A 13926-nucleotide genomic window follows, 5' to 3' on the forward strand; every position below is an offset into this window, starting at 1 on the left:
TAGTTAACAAACACTATCTAAATATATATAATAGCTTTATTATCTAAGTAGAATTAATATGTTATACCTAAATCTATTAAGTCACGTTTATGCACATTAAGACAAATTCTTCTTCCTTTACTACGAGCTCATAATCGTTTCCTCTAAAATCTATAGTAGAGTTGAGGAACCTATTTGGCTTAAATTGTAGTGGATCTTCCCAACTGATGGGATCTCGTCCAATTGCCCAGACATTTACAATTATTTGGGCATCTTTAGGAATGGTATAGTTCATCACTCGGCAAGTCTCAAGTGCACGGCGCGGAAGCAAAAATGGTGCGGGAGGGTGCAACCTTGAAGTCTCTTTACTATAATCTCTAATAGCAATAGGCTCTCACTCTGTTAAACTTGAAAGAACATGCTCAAGTCCTAAGGAAATTTCACCCGAGGGGATGGCTAACTTCGTCTGGGATGACTCCCCCCGGGGGCTACATAACAACACAAATCAAGCTATTCACTTCAAAATTTGAGATAGTTAAACTCCTTTAATTATTCAATATGTGTTCAACTTCTTCCATTTTTTGTTATTGAGCTATATTTTATTTTATTGTTCCCATTGCCTTACACTACTATTGCTCAATAGCTAATAGTGTAAGAAGAGTTTATTGTATTTCAGAGATGGGCCACCTTTATGACTAATTATTTATTTTATTGTTCCCATTGCCTTACACTACTGTTGCTTAATAGCTAATAGTGTAAGAAGAGTTGACTGTATCTTGGGGATAGCCATCTTTGTGATTAATTATTTTGTGTGGGGAAATTTACCTTATGGGGACAATGATTATACGCCCCAAACCGCAAGTAATTGGTTGATTTGGTCATCCAAGAAGGAAGCATCTCCGGATGATGTGTCGAACCAAGTTTTCTCGGTCAAGGGCAACCGAGCGACAAGTAGTTGCCTTCTAGACTCTTGACTAGCCCCACATGAGGCACGTATTGTGCAGACAAGATGTGATTGTGGGTCTTGAAAATTTCGATAGCAGCGACGAGCCAGCGATCAAAACTCGAGTTCCTAGTCTTAGTAAGATGAGGGGGGCAGCCATAGATTTGAGCAAACTTGGATAGGGTGCCCATATAGAGAATTAATGGCGCCCAGAATTGGCCATAGACCTGGTGGAGTTGTGGCTTGTTGGAGAGAAATGAAGCTTTGAAACGCTTGAGAAAGAGCAGGAAGAGTGAGTGAGAAGGTGGGTTTCTTTCAACCTCTCAATAGTGCAGCAAGATTACCTGACGGGTGTGTCCACGCTTTTGCTTATACATATAGATAGGAGTTGGAGTTGGATTCACTTTGGATTTCATCCCTTTCAACTAAAAGTTCGGCCGGCGACAGGTCACATTACTTCTAGAAGCTTTATGTATTATATATAGTGCAATCACGTCGCAAGCAGCTGGTCAGTCCATTTCAATTATTTTATCTATCACTTGACTAAATTTTAATTTTTTTAGTTCTTCATTAAATCTTTTTAACAAAACTAACGTTAACGTAATTTGCAAGTCATTTGCATGTCTACCAAATCCATGACCATCCACGTTTCTGCATGATATATACAAACACAAGATGATTATGGTTTTAACGAAATGCAAACATTCATTACAAAGTAAATATATATATATATATATGCATCCACAAACAAATTAATTCATCAAATGCGCTTTTTTAAATGTATCTGATTTTATTTTTTTTATAAAAAAAGAGGTGAAGCGACCAACATTACAACCCTTCTAAGTGTGACCATGAAAATCCTCTCACACTAAAAAATATTCTATTTAAACGGTAACTATTGTTTATGAAGTCAAAGCCGTCACACTATCGCTATCGTAATATGCATCGTAATTATTAGTCTCACTTGTATTATCAAGTCCACAACAAGAAGCGGATTCATATTTAAAGAGATTATGATTTGATCCCATACTAACAACGACGAAAGATGCCTCCTCTCGAACTGCTGGGCTACAACCTGTTGACCGCTCTAATTAGGGGAGGATTAGGATTATGCTATGCTATAACAACTCCAGAAACAGGGCTTCTTGCTTGCTGGTCAAGCCCAGTTCATATAGAGTCGAGGCACTTTCTCCATCGCCGAAAGCCCGTCGAGGGTATGCCCTCGCCTGCGCTAACAAAAGCATATGCCAAATGGGAGATAACGCAAAACCTCCAGAAAGCACAAACTACAAAATATCTGGATAACATAGAGACGGCATAAACTAAAAATAAATAAATTTCTAGCAGTAGCACATCTTAAACTCAACTCAGATGAAATTAGAGTTTAAGCTCCGCTATGATTTCAAACATAATATTAGAGCATATGCAAAAAAAAAAAGGCATCATAGAAGTTGGCATGGAAACCTCTGAACCAGATCATATTTCCTTAATGCCAAATTGGAAGGGCAGAGATGCGTTTGACCATGCAGACTGGCAACCTAAGCTATTGGTAGGGATGACAATTGCAACCGAAACACTGGAGAATCGAATCAAAATTGAACTGGTCAATGCAGTTAAAAACCGTTTGATTGGGTAATGATTTGGTTTGAAAAAAAACCGAACAATGTTTCGATAGATATGATTTGATTATGATTTTCACTAAATCTAAATCAAAATTCGAATCATAACTGAATCGAATATATGAGTAACTGAACCAAATCGAACCGAATATACATATATATAATATGTATATATTATATATATAAGTGTGGCAACTGAAATGATAATTTAGTGTATATATTATAATATAAATATTAACTGAAATGATAATTTAATGTATATATTATATATACATATTATATATAAGAGTGGCTGGCTGGGAGCAATTGAATTGAAATAATAATTTAATGCTAGGAGAGATTAACAAATTAGCAGTATCAAGTACCTTTGTTATGATTTAATAGGGGAATATCACATTAAAAAGAACAAGGTAAATGATGTGAATAACCAAGAATGTATATTGGATGTGAGCGTCACTCCAAGAGAGAATTTCATTTCTTTTGATGATGAATATCAATCTTTTCTTAAAAAGAGGAAAACTACCAAGGTTGCTAGTTTTAGAACTGAATTGGACCTTTACTTGGATGAAGATGTTATAGTTGATAATGGTCAATTTGATATTTTACTTTGCTGGAAAGTGAATAGGGTAAAGGATCCTACCTTGCAAACTATTGCAAGAGATATATTAGCCATTCCTCTATCTACTGTTGCTTCGGAGTCGACATTCAGTTCTTGTGGGAGACTGGTGAGTCCTTATCGTAATCGACTTCATTCAAAGACAATAGAAGTATTGATGTGTGCCCAAAGTTGGTTGTCAAATGAAGTGGAAAAAGGTGAATTTATTTCATTTACTAGTTATTTTTTATTGTTAAGACTTTAAAATTTTCATATAATTTACTTTTTATATTTATATTTTTGTTAGATAGAGTTGGCTCATTCATTTCAAATGGATATGCATCAATTTACGAAGAAGATATTAATGTTGTTGATGAAGGTATTAACTTTCGTAGCTAAAATTTTTTAGCTTAAACTACAATTTAATTAAGCAAATATTAATTTATTGATCTTAACAATTGTAGATTTAGAGATGTGATTTTCTATCCAAGATGTTTGAAGTTAATTTGTAACTTTATGCAAGAAGAAGATAATTTTATTAGAGTTTGTCTTTGTTTGTTGTGGAGTTATCAAAAATTTTTATGAATGCTATTGCAAGAGTTTGTCTTTATTTGTTGGTATGGATCAAACTAAAAAAATCATGGTTAAAACCGAAATCAGATGGTTTGGTTATGGTTTTTAATTTTTAAAACCAATGGGTAATAGTTTGGTTTTGGTTTTAATAGTTTTAAGTTTGGTTTGGTTATGGTTTTGGCAAAAATTGAAACCAAACCGAGCCATTGTCAACCCTATCTATTGGCTATAACATCCTCAAGGTTCTGCAAAAAGACAAAGACACCCCTTACATGGGGAAATGTCAATAACTTTTATTGACTTTACAACTCTAGTTATATTTTTTCACCTATCATTGTTAAAATTGTTAATATAACGAAAATACCTTCGCATTTTTTCTCTCTTTCCCTTTGTCCAATGAACTAACCAAAATCTGATAGTTTATCAATCTCTTTCTATAGTTCGAGGATGATTTTTCCATTGTCAAACCAGAGAGAGAGAGAGAGTAATAGACAGTCAGATTCTGGATAGTTCACCATACAACAAGAAAAAAAGGAGTGGGAGGAAAAATGTGAAAGTATTTTCTGTCATATTAAAATTTTTAATATCTGTGAAAGTAACAATAGGGGGAAAAGTGTACCTAGAGTTATAAAGTCACATAAGGTCTCTATCATTTCTCAAATGTTAGGGGTCTCTTTGTCTTTTTATCAAACATCAAGAGTGTTAAGTTTAATTTATCCAATATTGAAATTTGCTATGGAAAAATACGCATGTTAACTTACCAAATTAAAAGTGCCAGGCTTGACCCCTCTACCAACATTGATGAAGTCAAGAAGAAACTGCAAAGTTAATCTCCAAAGTTGATAGATTGTTCAAAGGAACCCATAAAAAGAAGAGAGCAAAAAGAAACAATAAAAACTTCCAAGAAAGTGACCACTTAATGAGTTCAATTCAGGTCTTTTACACATCAGTACCTGTAGTTTGTCAGACTTGAGAAATCAACAACCACGACAGCTGCCATCTGGCATCCGCACCTCAAGAGTAACAGCATTCTCAACGTCTAACGTTGGTTCATGAGGAAGGGAAGCTTCGTTGGCTCCAAGTTGTCTTTCAATCTCCTGCAATAAAAGCAGTCTCTAACTATGATATATGGACTCTTCCAAATGGATGAAGTGTTTAACTGACCATCACACACTAGGCGCATAGGGGATACGTGTGGGACATGTTGAGTTTCACATTCTTCAAACAAGAATGCTTTAGTAATTCTAGTTTAATACAGTACCATGCATAAAACTCCATGACCGCTCTTATGACATCTTGTGGGGACCAGTTTACCCTGAAAATGCTATAAAATATAAATATGCGAAATCAATGTGTAACACCCTTGAACCCATTTACACTAATACTCCAGTCTAACAAGAAGCTTTAAACAACATAACAATTCCCATTGAAGAAACAGGGATACCAAACGAATTCGCAGGCCAAGGTTTGGTGCTCTGATACCAAAAGTGTCGGGACCTCGAGTCCAGCACTGGAATTCTCCTCAGTGAGGAAGAGAAGTAGGGCCGAGAGAGGGAAAGAAACAGGGGAAAGAGAAGAACAGAGACAGAGAGGAGAGAGAGAGATTGGGGGAGAGAAAGGATTTCTGTTTTGAATTCATCCATAACTTTTCATTCAGTTGAGAGTTCTTTTATAGCTGTCCTTTGGCGCCACTTACAGGCAGTTATAGCTGTTTTTAATGTAACAGCTTCTACAACCATTCTAACAACTGCTACGAACTTCCCCTACGTCATAACTCTCAAAAGACAGAAATACCCCTTATACAATCGTAGGGTCCTGACTGATGTGGAGGGGTCTTAACAACTTTACCATGAAGCTTGGACAATAGCTCTTACAACATCCCAGAAACTCCAAGCTGAAGTGGGAAAACATTTTAGAATGCCAAGAAGCAAAGTAGGATGAGGTTGGATAACTTTCCAAAATGCTAGGGGGCAGAGTTGGATACCCCAGATCTCTCTTGAATGGTCACATGTCAAAGTACATGAAGCAGAAGGGTAATGCCATTGGCAAGCCTCCAACTCTGGCCACCAGATCAGAAGATCCCCAATAGCCTAAACGAGAGCAAGCACCACAAATCCCTCCTCAAGGACTCTAAGGGCCATAGTTAACCTAGGTTATTCATCTGCTCGGTCAAGGGAAGGACTCCCGTGGGCATGAGAAAGGGAATGCTAAGGTCTTGGACTGAAGTGAGTGGGTTGACATTGAGTGAACTAGGACCCCAGCGAGCAAGTACCTACATCTAGAAATTGGTGATTTAAAGTTTTATTTTATGCACCTTAATGTGACTACTCAATTCCAGTTTAATCCAAATAGGCACTAGGTCAATATTCAATTTATCCTAGTAGTAATTATCATGTAAGATGCGATTAAAAAATAGATATATAATATAAAAGCACTCATATTAGCAGTTCCACGTTGTAAGGGAAGTTTTCTGATTATGTTACCTGTTCTTCCTCCAATTTCCTATAAGATTCTTCCTTCTTCTGCTTTTCTTCTTGAAGAGCAGCTTCTCCTGCTGCTTGCTCATCCAAATGTCTAGCTTCAGCTTCTTGCATTGCCTTCATTTCTTTGTTTCTATCAGCTTGTAGTGATGCAAGATATTCATCATCCTACAAAGTAGGCAAGTTATATGATAAGTGACCGCTTGATGGTAATTTAAAAAATTACTTCCTCCAGCTTCAAACCTGCTGATTCCTAATCAGGCGCTGAGCAACAAGATTGGGTGATGGGGGACAAGGAATTGGCTGTCGAAAAAGTCCTGACATTCTATCTAAACCATTATGCATGAATTGATGAGGTGAATATGGAAACTGATATCCACTCCCTTCTGAGGTTCGACCAAATAGTGCAGCCTCAAGCATAATTGCTTCCTTATGTTCCTTGGATGAGATGCTTCCCCACTTGAAAGCCAAAAATGCAAAAGGTTATAAAATTAAGATGTACAGACATACATTGGAAATATATATTAAGAAAACTCATTGGAAAATTTACAACAGAGTACCTCATTAGAATGGAAATCATTTCCATTACGTGGTGAATGATTAGTTTTTTCATACTGTCCAGGACTAGGTGATAGGTCAAGTTCAACTTTTCCAATTTCTTTGGCAGAGTCTATAGAGGCAGAAATCATAAGCCTACTCCTGTGACTAAACATTGGCTTCTCTTCCATTGCTTCAGTTTCATCTTGGATAGATGAGTCACCCACCTCCAATCTATGGCCTCAGATTATACTTGACAGATGAACTGAATACATGTGTCCAATATTAAGCACAACAAATGCATAAAAATGTTCAAACAGAATTTAAAACTAGCATTACTAAGAATGGTGCATCACAATAAGTGGCAATAATAGACCTGTACCTTCCATTTGATGGTGTAATTTTACTGGTATTTTCCACCTTAGTGGACTTGTAAGTTTCCAGAACTGATGCTCCAACTTTTTTGCCCCATCTGAAAAAAGCTTTCTCCTGCTCTGCCGTCTTTAAATTCATCTCATGTAAGAAAGGTGAAAAGATGACACTACAGGATATCACTACATCATAAAACCATAAACCTTCAATGACAATGATACTGCATGAGCAAGTATGGCATCCTCTAAGTGAGACTGGCTTTGGTGAGCAGCAGTTGTACCCAAGACCTTCAACAAACTGATAATGCATCAAACATTAAAATTGATGGAAAGTACAACAGGATTCGTATACAATGAAAGTTTACACACATTCTGGGCACCAAATTGTTGCTCTGTGTGAACTTTTTCAGCCTCCCTTTTTGAAGCCTCAATGGCAGCTTGAATCATTTTTTCTTCTATGTCATTGCTGTAGTCAGGCAAATAATCAACACCAGGAGCACTTGGCCTAGGATAAGTACCATGAAAACTACTACCCAACACATCATTGGCTGGTTCATTCAGCACAAATATATTTCCAGATGGAGCTATGGGGATATCTTCATCATCGTCATCAGTTCTGATGGTCCCATGAGTTTCTGGACCATGTCCCTCTGCAGTTCCAGTAACATCTTCTATTGTAGGAGTATGGACAGAAGGACCTGACTGTCCACTCCCACCTTTGACAATGGGAATCTCCCTTCTCTTGGATGTGAAACAAATGGCGCACGGGTTGTATAATTAGGACCACTATCAAATAAACTTCCAGTGGAGTTAAAATCAAAAAAGAGAGAATGGGCCCAAGTTTTTAGTAGAAGATATAAGTGAGAATGGAGGGCCCAAAGACCCAACTTGAATAGGCTCATCTATGTCCATGGCATCATTCTCAGGAGCAGCAGACATTACATGTAAAAGAGGGGAAAACAAGAAATATTACCAATTTTAAAAGAGAGTGTTGGCACAATCAAAAGGATTTTTATCTCACGCATTTCTATCCCCTTCATTGAAATGTGCATTAACAGCCTCATTGAGATCTCCACCATGCTCCTAACACCATAAAGAAACAATATCATAGTTCAGGCTAACAAAAGGGAGGAAAAAAACCCATTCCATAATTGCATAGTATACAAAAGAAACCCACTTTGTAAAAGCTCATACTTTGAAAAGCACAAGTTCTTTATTCTACTCTCAGAATACATAACCTAAGAAACATGTAATAGTTGAAGAGTCCCAGTCCCCATCAGTAATGGGTATAAAAAGCACCAATACATGCAACTCATCCCTTCCCAGAAAATCGAGAAGCAATTTACATGTTTCAAACCCAAGATGCCCTTGTTATAATGGCATAACTTTACCTCAATGCCCAAATGCACCACATAAAATAACTTAGATAAAGAAAACAAATAAAATCTAAGAAAACTCTACAGAGGAAATTGCTAAATCCACAACCATAGTAACTGAATCCATAGTTTTTCTTTTTTAAATAAATATATTTGCAACCCTCCTTTCATCACATTGTGTGTCATTTTCACATTGGTAAGTGATATATGAGAATGTTACTATAATTTTGCTAAAATATCATGTAGTATTTGTTTCAAACACATATTTAAGAGTATAACACTACAAAAGTAGCAAAGAAATAACCCATGCCTCTCACAAGTCTAATAAACATACATGTTACAAACATATATTGTTTCCCTTGCAATAATTTTTTATTTTCTTTACAAGGGAGTGGGTAAGAGATGTTTACATAAGACAGTGAGATAAGCACTTTGGGAAGTAACAACAGGAACCAATATGCTTGGAGACCTCTCAAAGAGTGAAAGAGAGAGAACCAAAGCAATGGTAGAAGCAGCAAAATATATAGTCTTGGGATCAGAGCACTTAATCTTTAGTCCAGAAAATGGCTAGAAGATATAAGGGAGAATAAAGAGAATTGTGATAAAAGGGTATGAACTCTGACCACTTGTAGATGCTAAGAAATCCTGCTGGGCATGCTTTCTCGAGTTCAAGGGTTGTGAGCTACAGCCCAATTCGTAGTTTTCATTATGAACATCACCCAGATAGGCCTTTATGATCTGTTGACCCTTGTTTGAGAGGAATAGTTTGATTCATTCAACAGCACCCTAGCTCTTAGGGAAAAAGAAAAAGAATATTTGTCTTAGAGCACCTCTCTCACAATAAAGCCAATGTATCACTAGCTAAACTTCTCAACCCCTCCCATCTATCAATTAAACCTCCTTCCCTCTCTTGGAAGCGGCTAGGTCAACTTTTCCCCTCACTCAAACTTAGAAGCGTAAGCTAGAAAAGAATGCCCGTATACGTTGATTACAACTGAGGAGGGTCTATGTATAGTTTTTCCTCTTGAGAATGAACAATTTAGATGTATTTGATCCTACAATTGAAATACAATCTTAGAGTGGCTTGAATAAAAAGATAACTACTACTCTTTATACTTATCTACCTCATAAGAATGTCTGGCATAAAGAGAACTATTCTACATGCTTATTAATGCAGCATAAGAAATATCTCTCATATGACTATTTGGTCACCAACAGACAACTTCCATGGCAGTGTCCATGCAAATCTCTTCAATTTGCCTTTTCTATACCTTGACTATTATAGTTCCCCTTGTTGACACAACGTGGGAGTCTTTTATTTTTGGATGGTATGAACAGATAGCTGACATGAAAGACTAGAAAAATCTTCATCCACAATGGAGGATTGATCTTATATGCACAATTGTCCCCTTTTTTTCCTTTACTATCATGACCAGTCCCTCATTCTTAAATCCTCATCCCCTGTCTCATCCGCAAATGAACCTGCATTGATCCAACAGCAATTTGGCAGGTACTTGATCTCTTGCCTTGAAGTGTACTGATCTCCTATCAGATATGCCCATTTCTTCATCTCCCTTAAGAAAGATTGAAGAAGAAACGAAAGCAAAGAGAGGGAGAGAGAGAGAGAGATCACCAGATATCAATCAAAAGTATTAATTTCTGAATACATTGAAAGTCAATTTATAGGCTAAAATTCAATCCTAACTTAAGCATAATTAACCTAATTACAATTATCTTAACACAATAAATAAAAGATAAAACCTAACAAGAAGATAAAGTCTAAAAATCCAAAACCTAAACAAAATATCGTAAATAACTAAATGTCCTATCATAATTACCCTAGCTATAATTATTCTAACAAAATAAATAAAATCATAAAAATTTAAATCCAAATTTGAGTTTTATGTAGACTCGTGTCAGTGGTAGTTGAGCATTATCGTCATTGCTGTCACCAACTCACTCAGAGAGGAACTTGCTGCTACATAGCTTGCTTCTAAACTAAGAGTTGGATGTCCAATCTGTTGATGAAATCTGTTACAGCAACGGCGATGATGCTTGACCTGCTGCTTGAGGATGGGAATTTTCTGCTGCTGCATGTCAACTCTTAACCCTTCTTTCACCCTTATTCTCAACCTAAGTACGAGGTGTTACAAAAATCATTCAAATCAATGCAAAATAATCTAAATTATTTGAAGTTCATAATAAAGAAAAATTTACAATAACTCCACAATACCTTCAATAATAAATCATATTATCATAATACCATTAACATAAATAAAATCTATAATAACTCTATCAAAAGAACAATAAACCATAGTATGAGCATAAATAAAGTTTACAAGAACTCCATAATAGTAATAGTAAGAAACCATGGGATGAACATAAATAAGGTTTACAGCAACTCTATAAAAGCAATTTACATAATACTTGTTGGAACAGGGTGGCCCATGTACTCTATCGCCACGCAAAATCCCTATTCAAATTAAGACAAGAATCCACAATCAAAAGAGCATTGACCTTGCCCCAATTGGGCAGGGTGGGAACCCGAACAGGTCAAGTAAAATGCCCATCCCTATATGCACCCACTTATCTTCATTACACCACCTTCTTACTAATATACAATAGAATGGTCCAAGTACCAAGACCAAAAGTTCTTTTCGTTGATGAAGACAAACTATGGGCATTGACCATCGGGAAGAGTCAAAACTTCAAGAGCTCTCTTTTCTAGTCCCTCTAACCATATCCTCACATGTATTCACAAACTAGAACCCAAGCCTTTTAAGTTTAATGTCCTATAAACTCTTTCATTGAGCAACCATGCTCTAAATATAGGTCCAGAGGCCATAGATATTTATCCAGACCCTTTAGTTATGCTTTAATTTGTTTTCCTTCACTTGACAAGCAATAAAAACATAAAGCTTTCCAACTCAGACAAGACTGGGAACACACATAGCAAGCTAAGACTTCCAATATTCCACATTTGTCGAGTTCAGCTCTAGTTACCTTTCCCAAGTTCTCATTATGTTCCTTTTTTATTCTTATTGCTCATCTTCTCTTTCCTGTTATAACTATCAAAAATTAAGTTTCTATGTGCAACCTCATGCATGTATATCATTATTTCTTTGTGTTTTGTCTTCATCAAACACAAGCAATCCCTTCTTCTAAGGTATTGTAGTAGTTTAATGAGACAAATAAGACAATGTATTCAAACCACAAAAGAAAATACTTCAGCCACTCCTCAGTAATTTTACAATCAATCTTGTTTCAAGTGAAAAGCCATCAGAATCATGTTGCTTGGTAGTTTGATTCCCAAGCTGAGCAAATCTACATTAAGCCAACTAATTGCACGTTAAGAATAGCATTAAAAAATGAATTCAGAAGTAAAAAGACCATAATACAGTGCTAGAGACACTTACAATCAGCAATGGCCACTGACATCAATGGCCTAGAGCCATCATACTGCATACTAACCCTCCTGTTGACAGAAGCATTCATAATGACCAGATGAAAACTTAGATTCGCAAGTGATTCTAAGACTATATCGAAATGAGAATTTTATTTCAGAATGGTTAAATAACAGTAGCACTAGTTCAAAAACTTAGACATCCATCTAACTAGGCCCATATCATTTCAAATTTAAACCAAACATTCACCAAATCAAGATTGAAAGAAGGGCCTTTAAGGTTGTGGTTTCCATATTTTTATTTTCTTTGTTTTTTCCGTTTTTATAACCAAAAATAATGGAAATTTGGATAATTCATTTACTTTAAAGTACTACACTAACGATTTTTTGAACCACTGAAGCATCATTTAATTGTTTTCTAAAACTGGGAAATTTTGAGATGAATTCTCCAAACAGATTGCAAAACAGTTCCTTCAATGAGTTCTGAGTTTTCAGATTATCCAAAGAACACAACAAAAAAAAAAATGGCAATCATAACCAACCGTTCCTTAAAATGCTACTGCCTTTCATCACAAAGAAGCGATGGTTACAGAAAAATATTATTCAGAGACAAAAAGAAGCGATGAACCTTGACACGGCATCAACATACAACCATGTTCAAAACAACACTAAATAAATGAGAAGATGATTCCAATACCTGAAACCCCAAAACTAGAAAGACGACATTTCACATGAATCGTGGAATTCCATCCGAATAGGAAAATTAAAGAGAATCCACCTGGAGCTTCCGAACGGCCACCGCTTCGGGAACGCCGGTGACGATGATGAAAGTGTCGACTGCTTCTTGTTCAGGTCTCATCTTTCCAGAAGAAAGGTTCGATTGTTGAACTATGTTTGGAGGGTCTCGCTGAACGAGAAGCGTCTACCGAATGCAAATGTTGAGAAACGTACCGAGAAAGAGAATGTTCATTTTTTTCAAAATTATATAAATATATTTGATAAAAATTATTGAATATAGTAATAAATAAAATACCAGAATATAATGGTGTTCAGCCAATTTAGTCCACGTCATCGTCAGACACCACCAAAAACACTTCACTAATATTTAAGGAGACAATAATACAATTTGTGGGATGATTTTCTAAACAAGGAAGCCCCTTTCGTACAAAAATCTACAACCTCCCAACTTACTCATTCAAGGGATTGGGAGAAAGCCATCAAAATAACAAATCTCCACCTTAACAAATCTTTCAAATTTCAACCAAATTCCTCCAAATTCTATCTAAATAAACTATCATCAGTAGTCTCTTTAAATGCACTTTGTATTATGAACTTCAACTACTAAGGATATTAATCAAATCCAAACAATGTTGAAATTTGACCACCATCACTATCTTAGTAATCATATTAGTAGAATTTTCAATGGTCTGGATCTTCTGAATTTGTATCTCTCATTCTTCCAAAATTTCTCGTACAAAGTGATATCTCACTTTGATATGCTCCATTCTTACATGATAAACTTAATTTTTTGCTAAATGAATAGCACTCTAAGTGTCACAATATACCTTAATGTACTTCTAACCAACTCTCAATTCATCAAGCAACCCATAAAGTCAAACTGCTTCCTTTACGGCCTCTACAACTGCTATATACTCTGCTTCTGTTGTAGATAAAGTAACTGTAGACTATAAGATAAACTTTCAACTGGCTGTTGCCTTTGCTAAAGTGAATACATAACTAGTCGTAGATCGACATTTATCTAAAACACCAACATAGTTGAAATCACAATAACCAACTATGTATTTACCCACTTTCTCATCCCGCTTAAATACTAAACCAACACTACGGTATTCAGAATATATCGTAAAATTCATTTCACATCTTGTTAATGTTCCTTTCCAGGATCATGCATATACCTGCTGACAACTCCAACTACTTGTGAAATATCGGACCTTGTACACACTATAACATACAAAACTTTTGACATATACTCCCGCTTCGCAGCACTCTTTAGAGATAAAGATGCACTAAGTTTGAAATGTGGAGCTAA

General features: G+C 36.0%; 1 pseudogene; it reads right to left on the reverse strand.

Annotated features, from left to right (window-relative positions):
* Positions 1-1880: 1880 nt before the first annotated feature.
* On the reverse strand, positions 1881-12948 carry LOC127787529 (plant UBX domain-containing protein 8-like; annotated as a pseudogene).
* Between the last annotated feature and the right edge of the window lie 978 nt (positions 12949-13926).

The sequence above is a fragment of the Diospyros lotus genome, chromosome 12 (assembly GCF_014633365.1).
Source record: "Diospyros lotus cultivar Yz01 chromosome 12, ASM1463336v1, whole genome shotgun sequence".
Lineage (NCBI taxonomy): Eukaryota > Viridiplantae > Streptophyta > Magnoliopsida > Ericales > Ebenaceae > Diospyros > Diospyros lotus.